Here is a 10,181-nt window from a genome sequence, read left to right on the forward strand (position 1 = left end):
ACATCACAGACAAATTCAGCTCCTTATACTAGACAGAATAAACAAAGCTTTCGGCATGATTTGAGAGAAGAAACTTTTGTATGAGGAAAGCAAGAACCATGAGTTAAAAAGCCTTTATTGCTTTGGAATTTGTAAACAGCTAAACCTAATCCCAAGACTCTTGTATTGCTGTTCCAGATGCCATTATGGAGGATGGAGAGGTCCTGGTCTACTTCCCCAAGGAGGGACTGAAGAACTTCCAGCCCCCTGCAGAGTGGACGGAGGAGGTCAGACTCACACACCAGGAGAAGCAGCAGGAGACGCAGGGGTAAGGAGGAAACTGGTTGACTGCTCTTTCCTCTCTCTCTGTATCTCACATCTCTATCCCTCGCTCTCTGTCTCTGTATCTCTCACTCTAAAATCTACTCCTGTTTCTGTTGGATCATAAACTCTTTTGTGAATTGATCAACAAAAATAGATAATTTCCTCCCCCTCCCATGTTCCTCCCTCCCCTCTCCCCACATCAGAGCCAGTCCAGGAAGACTTGCAGCTCTCTCTCGGCCGGATCCCCCCACACCCTGCCCCACCTTCGACTTCACACACACCCCCTCGCCCCAGAAGGTCCTCCACAGTCTTCAGGATGAGAGGGCCCACAGCCAGGGGTGTGAGGAGCAGCTGCAGCGCTGGCTAGAAGTGGCTAACTCTCCATGACTAACTGCATGTCCCCCATCGGTACTGCTGCTGCACAGGTACAATGTTAAGATGGCGCCAAAGAGGATGGCTGACATTTTACATTTACCTAACCAACTGTGCTATTTTTTTATATATTTTTTGCGTTGTTTGTACATAATGTTGCTGCTACCGTCTCTTATGACCAAAAATAACTTCTGGACATCAGAACAGCAATTACTCACCACGCACTGGAAGAAGCTTTTTCCTTTAACGAGTCCAATGAGAAGGATACACTGCTTTCCCGGGAACAGGCCCAAATCCCTGTCATTTGAGGGGGCGGCAGGTAGAGCGTTGGACCAGTAACCGAAAGGTTGCTAGATTGAATCCCCGAGCTGACAAGGTAAAAATCTGTTGTTCTGCCCCTGAACAAGGCAGTTAACCCACTGTTCCTAGGCTGTCATTGTAAATAAGGATTTGTTCTTGTCTGACTTGCCTAGTTAAATAAAAGGTAAATATCTGTAGGACGAATGAGTAAACTCCCACTGCCATCCGTTCTCCTTGCTAACATAAAATCATTGGAAAATAAAATTGATGACCTAAGATTACGATTATCCTACCAACGGGACATTAAAAACAGTAATATCTTATGTTTCACCAAGTCTTGGCTGTACGACGACAGGGATAATATAGAACTAGTAGGATTTTCCATGCACCAGCAGCGCAGAGAATAAGCTACGTCTGGTACGACGAAGGGTGGGGTATGTGTCTTTTTGTCAGCTAGTGCGCAATGTCTAATATTAAACAAGTCTTGAGATATTGCATGCCTGAGGTAGAGTACCTTATGATAAGCTGTAGACCACACTATCTACCATGAGAGTACTCATCTATATTATTCGTAACTGTCTATTTACCAGCACAGACCGATGCTGGCACTAGGACCGCACTCAACCAACTCTATAAGGCCATAAGCAAACAAGAAAATGCTCATCCAGACGTGCCACTCCTAGTGGGAATTTAATGCATGCAAACTTAAATCAGATTTACCAAATGTTTACCTGCATATCACATGTGCAACCAGAGGAAAATAATCTCTAGACCACCTTTACTCCACACACAGAGATGCATACAAAGCTCTCCCCCACCCTCCATTTGGCAAATCTGACCATAATTCTATCATCCTGATTCCTGCTTACAGGAAGTACCAGTGACTCGCTCAATGCGGAAGTGGTCAGATGACGCAGATGCTATGCTACAGGACTGTTTTGCTAGCACAGACTGGAATATGTTCCGGGATTCATCCGATGACATCGAGGAGTACACCACCTTAGTCATCGGCTTCATCAATAAGTACATCGACGACGTCATCCCCACAGTGACCGTACGTTCATATCCCAACCAGAAGCCATGGATTACAGGCAGCATCCGCATTGACCTAAAGGCTAGAGCTGCCGCTTTCAAGGAGGGAGACACTAATCCGGACTCTTATAAGAAATCCTGCTATGCCCCCAGACGAACAATCAAACAAGCAAAGCGTCAATACGGGACTAAGATTGAATCCTACTACACCGGCCCTGATGCTCGTCCGATGTGGCAGGGCTTGAAAACTATTACGGACTACAAAGGGAAACCCAGATGCGAGCTGCCCAGTGACGCGAGCCTACCTACCAGATGAACTAAATGCCTTTTTAAGCTCACTTCGAGGCAAGCAACACTGAAGCATCCACGAGAGTACCAGCTGTTCTGGATGACTGTGTAATAACGCTCTCGGTAGCCGATGTGAGCAAGACCTTTAAACAGGTCAACATTCACAAAGCCGCAGGGCCAGACGGATTACCAGGACGTCTACTCGAAGCATGCGTGGACCAACTGGCAGGTGTCTTCACTGACATTTTCAACCTCTCCCTGACCAAGTCTGTAATACCTACATGTTTCAAGCAGACCACCATAGTCCCTGTGCCCAAGGAAGCGTTGGTACCTACTCACGTAGGTAGGCATGAAGTGCTTTGAAAATGCAGGTACGTTGGGTATTGGCGAGCCATGATATACATAATGTCGCTCATCTCTTGCATTATGGGCCAAATACTTGGACCCAAAAGAAGCAATAAAAAAAAAAATGAAAAAGCAAGTTTAATTACTGACCTGTTATTTTCTGACATGCTGTCTGACTGTTCCTACAGGGGACCAGTGGATCACAGCTATGGGACATAGCTTTTGCAGTACAGGCCTTTCTAGAGGTGATATGTTCATATTACGGTACAAAAACTACAACGACTCCACTTTACTTGTTCACCATGCTATATGTTCTGCTCAAATTACTCTCCATTAATGTGATGATTGATAGCTGGAAATACGTCAAATTTAAGAGGATGACGTTTTGATGTTCACATTTCTAATGTTTATGTGTTTTTTCCAATTGGGGTCTTTCAGGCAGGGGATCAGGACAGCTCAGTTTAGAAGAGTGCCTTAAACACGCCCACCAGTTCCTAACCATCACACAGGTGAGTCTAGTATATTTGCTCAGAACACCTTGACAACACACATTCCTCTGTTCCATTCTCAAAATATTTTGTTTGATCTCTGTTCACTAGGCTAGAACAACACCTGTTGTTTTCCTATGCATTCTTCCTGATCTGACCAGTTTTGCCCTTCAATCAGATACCTGATGACTACTGAATACTAGAACTACTTCCAATAATCAGAGGAAGTATATGTGTGTGCGTGTGTGTGTCTAAGGCACTGCATTATGGAACGCCATAAATAAGCTTTTAATTTGACACGTTAAATAACAGTTTAATTGTAGAATGTTGTGTTGGACCGCAACTTCTGGGGTAGCTAGCTAGCACCAATATAATCAGCCTGAAAACAATGACCTGTAGAAACTGCAGTCATTTTTATTATTCTTAGAAATGAATTAGGAATCCTTGTAAGTATTATCTAGGTAGCCACTTGTTGTTCGCCTATTGAAATTTAACTTCAGTTCATGAAAATAAATAACTAGCCAGCTACTTAACCCTGTTGCCCAAAGCGAACGTTATAAACAGCCAGCTAGCTTCATGAGGCTTGACCTGACCGGGTTAATTTGTGAAGCTTTGTCTTCAAAATAAAAGTACCTCTTTGAAAGTGATGCAGAAGGTTACAATTGGTGGAATCATGCCATATTTAGACGAGATAATGTTAAACAACGTTGGAATGTGACGCAATGAAATGGGTTATCAGTCTACTCGGCGACACCTACAGAACACAACTGTGAAGAGTTTACACAAATATCAGTCTACTCAATTCCCAATAAAAAAAAAATCCCAGCGTCGTCCTCAGAGTTATCAGACTCAAACACCAACGCAGTATTGTTTTTCCTCTGGAACACATAGGTTGACAATAAATGTGGCTCAATTCACAGTTTCACAATAAGAGCTACGACGCTAATGTTCTCTGGGTGTCACTGAGTAGACTGGTACAGTCTAGGCTGTACAGTGAAATAAGTACGACTCCAATGCTATTCTAAAGTCAAATTAACAAATTATCTTACGTTGATTTTAACATATAACATTCCATCCTTGTTTAGCATGACCTATTCAATTATGGCATAATTATACTATTTGTATTCATTTGCATCACTGTCAATGACATACTTTTATTTTGAAGGCTAACCGCAAAGTCCACTGTTGTGGCAAATCCTTATTGTGGCTAGATTCACATAGATGGGTCCGACCACCATTAATCAAATAAGAACTGCCTTATAAATGTGGGTTATTTTAGATGATGACACCTAGCTATATAGTTAACTAGCTAACTATAGCTACTGAAACAGATTATGCAGTTTTGCTATGTTTTTGGTGAAGAACATTGTTTGCATTTTTATGACCAGCACTGTAGGTGCGCGGGACAACTTTACCAGCGTCATAGCATACGTATCGATGAATCGTTGTGACATGAAATACGACTGATAGTGTAATCAATGTGTAATTACCTCGTAAAATAATGATGAACGTGTTACATTATCATGTGATGTGCAGTCGTATTCAGGTCCTGACAAGCTAATTTGATACGTCAAATAGTGTTATTTGACACGTGTATCTTTTTTGACACGCAAAGAATCCAGGCTGTATCACAACTGGCCACGATTGGGAGTCCCATAGAGCGGCGCACAACTGGCCCAGCGTGGTCCGGGTTTGGCCGGTGTAGGCCGTCATTGTAAATAAGAATTTGTTCTTAACGTACTTGCCCAGTTAAATAAAGGTTCAATAAAATAAAGATGTGCTAATAATGTGCACATGAATGTTTGTGTCTGTGCATGCTCGTTTATCAGGGAGGGTTCCCCTTCAGCACGGGACTGTTGCTGGATCTTGAAGTCAGTGATGCTTCTGCAGTAACACTGTCCCTTCAAAAATCGTCACGTCTCCTTAGAACCCTTGTGCGACGCTGTCAGTGTGGTCAGTGGCATTACCAACTACTATCTACTATACAACCAATTACAGTTTTTAACACAAGTTGATATACCTTGTGTCAGAGTCTGGTCTTATGGTAGCGATGCTGACTTTGGACTGGATATCCCCCCCTAGTGACGAGGGTTTATATTCACAGCCCTTCGTGTTTGTGTTCCCAATTTTTCATGGGTCTTCCTCTACTATCTTGCCAACTTTAAACTACTTTCAAGGCGATATCTCACAATGCTGATAATAATGCTATCACTGTTCATGTTCGATTCTATCATCCAACAAAGCTTCCAGTCTCCGGTATATCATGGCTGCGTGTTAGTCAGTACTCTCTCCTTGTCTCCTTTACTTCATGATTAGTTCCAGGAGTTTTCCTGGCCAGAAAAAATATCGGGCATCTAGTTATAGGCTATTATGGGTCAGAGGGTAACGAGTTATAACTTAGCCCTACTCATGACAGCTGATGGGTGAGAGAATATGGATAGGTCTCCTCCATGTTTCTTCCATCTAACAAGTCCAGATCAGTAGTCACAGAAGAAAGGATACAAGTAAAGGAGGCTATTAAAGACTGTCTGGCTGTGACTTGAATGCCAATTTCGTGACCCTGATTTGAATGCCGTCCCACTGGGCACAAACGTCAATTCAATGTCTGTTCAACGTAACTTCATTGAAATTACGTGGGAACAACGTTGATTCAACCAGTGTGTGTGCCCAGTGGGATGTTGTTGTTTATGCCTCTGTGTCATATGAACTTTTCAGTAATGTGTTCATTCTTGATGTGGTGTGTGTAGCCAGGTCCTGGGGAGTGTGCTTCACCTGTGGGGTTTGGTTCAGCTTGGAGGCCTTGGCCTGCATGGGTCATAGCTACCACAATGGGTAAGGATCCTTATTGCTGGAGGAAATATCAGTGGAGTCTTTTTCAAACTGTTACAAATACATATCTCTATCCCTCCATTTTTTTTTTTTTTTACCTTTATTTAACTAGGCAAGTCAGTTAAGAACAAATTCTTATTTTCAATGACAGCCTAGGAACAGTGGGTTAACTGCCTGTTCAGGGGCAGAATGACAGATTTGTACCTTGTCAGCTCGGGGGTTTGAACTTGCAACCTTCCGGCTACTAGTCCAACACTCTAACCACTAGGTTACCCTGCCGCCCCAATGATGTATATAATGTAAACCCTGGATTGTAGATGCTATCTATTGGCCATTGAGAGGCTTTGAAGCCACCGGTTGGCAATATTGGCACTCCACAGTAGGAGCAGACCCCCATAGTATTGTGACAATAACATTAGTAATCAAAAGAAAATTTGCTGTTTTTAAATATACTTTCATTTTTTAAAGTTTAGTTCACATAATCTAATTTAAACGTATGCATTAAGGTGTCTGTAATAGAATACATGTGGCAAAAACAAATGTAGACATTAATAAATGAATTCTCTACAATGGTGGGGGAGTGCCAAGATGGAGGCACAGTGGCTTCACCACAGCGCCCCCAATCAATCATCTAGTGTAAATAGAATCCCCTCCCCCCTTTCTGACTCTCTCTTGCGGCTCACTGTGGTGTGTGGGGAGGTACAGAGGGCCTGTGACTTCCTGATGGCCCTCCAGATGAAGGACAGGGGGCTGGGGGTGAGGACTTTGAGTCCTGTGAGCAACGTCGCTATGTCCAGAGCACTAACTCCCAGATCCTCAACACCTGCTTGGCCTCATGGCTGCCAGGTAACTGCCTATGTAACTGCCTTGTAACAACCTATGTGACTGCCTTGTAACTACCTATGTAACTGCCTTGTAACTACCTATGTGACTGCCTTGTAACTACCTATGTAACTGCCTTGTAACAACCTATGTAACTGCATTGTTACCACCTTGTAACTACCTATGTAACTGCCTTGTAACAACCTATGTAACTGCCTTGTAACAACCTATGTAACTGCCTTGTAACTACCTATGTGACTGCCTTGTAACTACCTATGTGACTGCATTGTAACTACCTATGTGACTGCATTGTTACCACCTTGTAACTACCTATGTGACTCCAACTAAACTTCCTGTAGACGGGTTGGGTGTTTAGCAACAAAACTAACGCTTGCTTAACTATGGGGCAAAAGAGACAGCGTTGATTTAGATTGTGAACAACATGTATACTAAATTTTGTGTCCATTGTTTATTGAAAACATGAATAAATGTGTACAATGAGCACCTATCTCTCAACTACATTGTTACAGTTGTTGGTTAGATAGCTAACACATTTTTGCCATATTAGCATAGATGTGACATCAGTCCATACACCTCAAAACAAGACATGGTATGAAGAACAAGATGAAAATAGCTGAAAAGACCCACCTACAATTCCCCAAATGGCAGCTTCTTGTCATCAAGAATCACAACAACACACCGACTTCTGCCCCATTGAAGCATGCGCATGGTTTTCGTGACGTTGTCAGCTAACTCGTCTATGTAAATACACCATAAGATTTGATAAATAAAACACTTTAGACATGTCAGGAGTAAACCCACCACCTCTCCTGTTCTTTGGGAAATATCCAGATGCCAAGGTGATTGAGGAATACAGCTGTTGATTGACAAGCAGCTGCCCAATGGAGACTAATCACCACACGTCCTGTCACACTGTGCTCAGTGCTTTGCTCTACCTGAGCTTTGAATCAAATACAACAAATGTAGACTTTACTGTGAAATGCTTACTTTAGTATGAAGTTGTCACATTGTTCAGAATAATATATTGCCCTCTGTCTGTCTTGTACATCTGTATTGTTTTTTGAAGACCAGAACGCTATGGGGAGAAATTCTAGAAGAGAGACATACTGCAATAAATACCCTGAAGCTTGAAAGATTACCCCAAAATCTATTTTGTCCACAGGAGAGCATCTCGAGGATGTTCAATAAGAGCTGTGCCATCAGCTACACCTCCTACAGGAACGTATTCAGAGTGTGGACGCTGTGCCGCCTTCTCCAACCTTTACCTTTACCCCTCCAGCCCTCTGGCTGTGAAGGTCAAGCTGTGAGGTCAGGAGTCAGCAGAGGTGTGCTCAGTGTCATTTCTGAAATCTTTACATTGATTACATTGAGAACAGTGGGATGCTAATGAAAGGTGCTGAAACAGGAGTCCTGAAATGACAACCCTGGGATTACTTTACCATGCATGCTATTTAACATTCTTTTGCCTTACGTTTTTGGTGGGACTGAACTCGTTGAAACAACCTTTTAGCTGAGAAATAGTGTCATTTTGGCTCCTGTATTATGACATTAAATCGATACCCTTTTCATCAGTCTGTAAATAGTGCTGAAATAGAAAAATGTCCATGTTCCCTATTAATATTAACCTTTCTGAAAATATATTGATCAGTGGCAATCAGTGCCGTTTAAGATGCGGGAGGACTGTTTTTTTTTCATGAGCGTGGCCATGTTTCTATTACAGTATATTGGATGACTCTCATTCATATTCCAGGCACCCAGTTCAATGTAACAGCGATAGGTTTAGGCTACTACACGATACTCAAATGTTCCCTATTGTAACGAAGTGCGCTGAGAGTCGGGAAACAAGTTCAGGGAGTGAGTGTTTTTAATGGAAAAAAACGCTACATAATCCAAAACAAACACGAACAACGCACAGACAAGGTAATCAAGGAGGTGATGGAGTCCAGGTTAGTGTCATATTGCGCTAATGCTCGTAACGATGGTGACAGGTGTGCGCCTTAACGAGCCGCCTGGTGACCTAGAGGCCGGAGAAGGAGCACACGTGACGGTACCCCCTCCCCGACGCGTGGCTCCAGCCGCAGGACGCCAACAAAGATGACGATCCCGGGGATCAGGAGCGGACCGGTCACCTCTGCTAAGGCACAGGAGCATGGCAACCTAGAGCGCCTGAGAGAGAGCATACCTGACGGTACCCCCTCCCCAGCGCGTTCGGCTCCAGCCGCAGGACTCCAACCACAGAGTGTCATATTGCGCTAATGCGCGTAACGATGGTGACAGGTGTGCACCTTGACGAGCAGCCTGGTGACCTAGAGGCTGGAGAGGGTGCACACGTGACACCTATACCCTTCACGAGGATGCTACAACCTAGCCTTTGAATGAAAGTTTACATCGTAGGTGCACTCAGGTCGGAGACAAATTTGAGGTGACAGACCGTGACATTCAATACGCCTTGCACACTCGCCTGCATCTAGCTGATATACAGTACCACAAAAAAAAAATCTACATTGTAGAATAATAGTGAAAACTATGTCAAAACTATGAAATAACACATATGGAGTCATGTAGTAACCAAAAAAGTGTTAAACAAATCTAAATATATTTGTAAAATATTTTGCCCTGATGCCAGCTTTGAACACTCTTGGCATTCTCTCACCCTGCTTCACCTGGAATGCTTTCCCAATGGTCTCGAAGGAGTTCCCACATATGCTGAGCACTTGTTGGCTACTTTTCCTTCACTCTGCGGTCCAACTCATCCCAAACCATCTCAATTGGATGAGGTCAGGTGATTTTGGAGGCCAGGTCTGATGCAGCACTCCATCACTCTCCTTCTTGGTCAAATAGCCCTTACACAGCCTGGAGGTGTGTTGGGTCAATGTCCTGTTGAAATACAGATGGGATGGTGTATCGCTGCAGAACACTGTGGTAGCCATGCTAGTTAAGTGTGCCTTGAATTCTAAATATATCACAGACAGTGTCACCAACCATGCACCATCACACCTCCTCCTCCATGCTTCACGGTGGGAACCACACATGCATAGATCATCTGTTCACCTACTCTGCGTCTCACAAAGACATGGCGGTTGAAAACAAAAATCTTAAATTTGGACTCATCAGATCAAAGGACAGATTTCCACCAGTCTAATGTCCATTGCTCGTGTCTCTTGGCCCAAGCAAGTCTCTTCTTATTGGTGTCCTTTATTAGTGGTTTCTTTGCAGCAATTCGATCAGGAAGCCCTGATTCATGCAGTCTCCTCTGAACAGTTGATGTTGAGATGTCTCTCTGAAGCATTGATTTGGGCTGTAATTTCTGTGGCTGGTAATTTTATTGAACTTATCCTCTGCATCAGAGGTACCTCTGGGTCTTCCTTTCCTTTGGCAGTC

General features: G+C 43.4%; 1 long non-coding RNA gene across 2 annotated transcripts; it reads left to right on the forward strand.

Annotated features, from left to right (window-relative positions):
* The first annotated feature begins 3,079 nt into the window (after positions 1-3,079).
* On the forward strand, positions 3,080-9,292 carry LOC109902403 (uncharacterized). Of its 2 annotated transcripts, XR_004203658.1 has the most exons (4): positions 3,080-3,149; positions 5,876-5,960; positions 6,663-6,803; positions 7,963-9,292. It is a non-coding gene; the product is annotated as an uncharacterized LOC109902403 (long non-coding RNA). The 2 variants fall into 2 exon arrangements; XR_004203657.1 differs by lacking the exon at positions 7,963-9,292 and having other exon boundaries at positions 6,663-7,916.
* Positions 9,293-10,181: the final 889 nt, after the last annotated feature.

The sequence above is a fragment of the Oncorhynchus kisutch genome, linkage group LG2 (genome assembly GCF_002021735.2).
Source record: "Oncorhynchus kisutch isolate 150728-3 linkage group LG2, Okis_V2, whole genome shotgun sequence".
Taxonomy (NCBI): Eukaryota; Metazoa; Chordata; class Actinopteri; order Salmoniformes; family Salmonidae; genus Oncorhynchus; species Oncorhynchus kisutch.